This window comes from Solanum dulcamara, chromosome 7, assembly GCF_947179165.1.
Source record: "Solanum dulcamara chromosome 7, daSolDulc1.2, whole genome shotgun sequence".
NCBI lineage: Eukaryota > Viridiplantae > Streptophyta > Magnoliopsida > Solanales > Solanaceae > Solanum > Solanum dulcamara.
The window spans coordinates 53,565,564-53,570,380 of record NC_077243.1 but is presented as its reverse complement, the minus strand read 5'-3'; the positions used below and the strand labels follow the sequence as shown (position 1 = coordinate 53,570,380).

At 35.7% G+C, this 4,817-nt stretch overlaps 1 long non-coding RNA gene across 1 annotated transcript; it reads right to left on the bottom strand.

Annotated features, from left to right (window-relative positions):
- Positions 1–1,078, bottom strand: LOC129896861 (uncharacterized). The gene is made up of 3 exons (XR_008768062.1): positions 1,020–1,078; positions 834–929; positions 1–218 (listed from the first exon to the last, which is right to left on the bottom strand). It is a non-coding gene; the product is annotated as an uncharacterized LOC129896861 (long non-coding RNA).
- Between the last annotated feature and the right edge of the window lie 3,739 nt (positions 1,079–4,817).

The following is a 4,817-nucleotide window of genomic DNA, read 5'->3' as shown; positions in this document are numbered from 1 at the left end:
AATAGGAACCTCTTTGAAATTATATAAAAGTCATATTTTTGTTTCATAAATACCATACCAAAACAAATATTAGCTTTACATACTTATGTCAAAACATGAAAATCGAAAGAATATGCTTTACATACTTATGTCAAAAACATGCCAAAAGAAAGAAAGGTTCGCTTTACGTACCTCTTACGGATTACTCTTAACTATGCTCGCCTCGTCGTCTCTTGAACCTATTTAACATGAAATTAATACTAAATTTAATAAACTTTCACTTTCAAATTTCCAACTCTACACCCAAGTAACCATAGGAATCATTTCCTTATCTATGTCTCTCGACTAGTTTATTACTAGCTCCGAATCTACCGAAAATCGGGCAGCATCTCCCCTGTAACTTGAACATCCCCGAGTTTTCAACTCGGCCACCATGTCAAAAAACATACCAACAACAACAGCCAGAAGCATGTATACAAGTAAATCACTTCAACTTTACACAATACAAGCTCTATACAACTCATTCCAAACTACGGTACCAAAATAGAGTTTTTAACCTTTATTTCGTAAAATATGTAGTCATACCAAACGGAGGGTTGTGTGGCTGCAACCAGAAGCACCCACATCCATTTTTGAGTACTTTACAGCCCTGCAACACTCAATTAAACCACCACCAAACTGCAGCACAACAACAACACACTACGCGACTTCGATTTAACTACTACGACTTCCATTTAGTTTGTTTCCAATGTCAAACATCCTTATACATTTTTTTCCACTTTAATAATATTTTAAGACATTTAATATACTTCATAACATCATCATAAAGTCCAGTTCAAAACAGAAAACTTTACCTTTCCCGAAATTCACCAAAACTCGCCAAAACTTGCCTCGGAATTTCCTTTAGCGCAGCTGAAACTTAGGGACTGTTTGGTAACGTTTTGGGCTGCCTCAAACCATAAGATTTCATTACTAACATCTTCATAACATCATGGTATATTTCATATAATTAATTCTTGGAACGGAATCGGAGAACTTACCTTTTTCTCCTCCCAAAATCGTAGCTCTTTCCTTCTTTCTACCTTAATTTCTCTTCTCTTCTCTTATTTTTTTCTCTTGTAATTTCGTTTTCTCCCTCTTGAACTCTCTAGATGAGTATGGAAATTAATGAGTCATAATACTCATATATAAATATACAACTTTAGGGGTGACACATGTCATCCCCTAAGTGGTGACACGTGTCAAGCCCTAAGTGGTGACAAATGTCAAGATCTAAGTGGTGACACATGTCAAGGTTTCATTGGTTCAACACACCCCTTTTCTCCAATCATGGGCTGCCATGTGGCATGTGGGGCCCACATGAGTCTTCTTGAAGACTTTGTGAAATTGCCATTTTACCCCTAGCCTTTCAAAATATTACCATAGGCCACTTTGCGAATTTTCCTTTTTGCCCTTTGCCTTTTTCAATATTTCCACACTATTAATGATCATAAATAATATTCATATCCAACTTGTATATTAAATAAATTTTGGAAGATGTTCATTCTCTTAACTTTACCACGGCTACCTTAAAACATCCAACCGTATAAAATACGGGATATAACATCCTCCATGAGAAATTCCAATTTTTGCCCCTTACTTTTTCTAATATTTCCAAGTTGAAATTCCAATTTAGTCATAAGAATTTTGTATCCAACAAGATCAACCATAGCCTTGCCTTGACTTATTACCGTTATCCCGAAATGCCCTAATGTGCAAAATACGGGTTATAACACTTGGTACGTACTCCAATAGCTTAAGTATGTAAGACTTCCAAGTTAGTAGCTTACGTAGGTAAATCGAGTCCTACGACTCATTACTTGGCCTCCAATTCCTTTTGGATTCTTATGACTCCATTTACAACCTTCCTTCTCACGAGGTATCACAATCTTCTTTCCTTAGAGTTGTTTGATAGTGTCGTAGCTTATCCGGATCACATGATAGTGTTAAGGAACTTAAGAAGATATTCCGAGCTCGAGAGTGCGGGGTGTAACAAAAATGACCTAGAAAAAGGTTGAAAAGAGTTGGTAATGACTAAAATACCCTTAAGAAACATAACTTACACAGCCTTCTTCACAGACCCCTATACGGTTTGTACAAAGTACCATAGACCCTACAGGTATCCATAGAAGTGAAGGTTTTCTAGAATCCTTAAGGTCGACTCATATAGGAGGGTCTACGGGTCATATAACTCCTTATGGGCTGTATGGAGCCTCGTGAAAGTCCAAAAGAAAATCTAATTCTTCATACATAGCCTTTACGGTTAGGTCTATATTCTGTAGGACCCTATATAAATCGTACAACCATCCGTAGACTTGACCTAAGAATTTCCTTCTTGTTAGTCCCTTCTACGATAGCCCTCTACAAATTGTATAGGGTTGTACGGTTCATACAAGCCCTTATATAGATCTTGCACCAGTAACTTTTCTCCATTTTCTTTCCAAGTAAACTTTCCGACTTCTGAGGTCTTATAATATCTCCCCTTGGGGCCATTCATCCTCTAATAGGATCTCATATGAATAGAATTTGAAAAGAGATCTTACAACCCAACATTAATGCAAAACACATCAAAATTCATGAAACCAATGAGTAATGAACCCCAAGCTAAAATATGACTTTAAAAATTGATTTTATGAAAAGGTATAAATATGAAAACATGAGAATGACTGATAGACATCAATTCAAAAGAGTGAACATGAGGAACTAATACCTCAAGTGAAACTAAAGGATGGAAAGAGATGAGGATAAAAATACATAATATCAATTTTGTCTTCCCATGTAGCACCCTTAACTAGTTGATTCTTCCAAAGAACTTTAATGAAGCAATTTCTTTAGTTCTCAACTTTCGGACCTAATGATCCAAAATCTCAACTGGAAGCTCTTTAGAAGATAGGATTTCTTTCAACCAACTCTCCCCAATGGCATAATGGAAGTAGGATCAAAAACATACTTCTTCAAATAGGAAACATGAAACATCTGATGCACCGATGCCAATTCTGAAGGCAAATCCATCTCATAAGCCATCTTACCAAAATGCCTCACAATATGATATGGGCATATATAATGGGGACTAATCTTTCCATTCTTGCCAAAAATGCATCACACCATTCATAGGAAAGATTTTTAAGAATAAACCCAATCATTAAATTCAAACTCAAAATATATTCTCCTCACATCCGAATTGGACTTTTCTTGAATTTAGGCAGTATTAAACCTTTCTCAAACAAGTTAAACCATTTCCTTAGCTTCATAAGACAACTCAAGACCTATCAAACCAACCTATCCAACCTCAAGCAACAAATAGGAGACCTACACCTCCTACCATAAAGTGCTTCGAATGGAGCTATTTGAATACTCGAATGATAGCTATTATTGTAGGTAAACTCAATTAATAGAAAATAGGCATCCCAATTACCTTTGAAGTCGATCACACAAGCCCTCAACATATCCTTTGAAGTATTAGTAATCTGTTTGGCTTGACCATCAGTCTGAGAGTGAAGAGTTATACTAAGCTTAACTTGAGTAACAAGACCCCTTTGCAATGATCTCCAAAACTGAGAATTAAACTGAGTACCTTAGTCTAAAATGATAGAAAATGGAATACCATGAAGCTTAACCAACTGTCGAATGTAAATCCTATCATAATCCTCAACTGAATAAGGAGGTTTAACAAGAAAAAAAATGCACTGACTTAGTCATTCGGTCCACAACGACCCAAATCCATATTCAAGTCTTTCTACTTCCAAGTAGGAATCTCAATGTCTTAAGCTAAACCTCCCAGTGTTTGATGCTCAGGATTTCCTTGTTGACAATAAGGACACTTAACAACAAACTCCACAATATTCCTTTTCATTCCATTCCAGCAATAAACTTTCCTCAAATCATAATACATCTTAGTGGATCCTGGTTGAATAGAATACTGACACCTATGAACTTTGGAAAATATCATCTCAATCAAACCATCAACATCAGGAACACATAAGTGACCTTCATAATAAATCGCACTATGTCCCTCTTGGGAGAAAGCCTCAATGGATTTTTCAGAAATAACTTTCTTCAAATCAACAAAAATTGGATCACTATCTTGCTTTGCCTTCACATCCTACAAAAGTGACAATTCTAAACCATTTTGCACAACGACACCATCCTTGTCATAATCAACAAATGAACACCCGAACGAGTTAGTCTATGCACACTATGAACTAACTCCTTTTCTCTCATCCTCAATATAAAAAACATTATCCATGAACAATCTACTAATAGCATCAGCAACAAGATTTGCCATTTTGAGATGGTAAAGAATACTCATGTCATAATCCTTTAATAACTCAGGCTATCTCACTGGACAAAGATTTAAATTCTTCTTATTCAATACATATTGAAAACTCTTAATATCAATGAATACATCAATATGGACACCATAGAGATAGTGTCTCTATATCTTTAAAGAAAACACCACCACTCCTAACCCCAAGTCATGAGTTGGGTAGTTCTTTTCATGAGATTTGAGTTGCCTAGAAGCATAGGCTATAACCTTACCATCTTACCTCAAAACATAACCAAGAACAATCCTTGAGGCATCACAATACACAATAAAACCATCGGATCCTTCTAGTAAATTCAACACTGGTACAAAAGTGAGTCGATCTTTCAGCACTTGAAAACTCTTCTCAAATGCTTTGAACCATTAGAATTTCACCTTTTTTGATTCATATAAATCAAAGGCAAAGCAATACCAAAAAATCTTCCATAAATCATATATAATAACTGGAGAGACCCAACAAACTTTAAATATATGA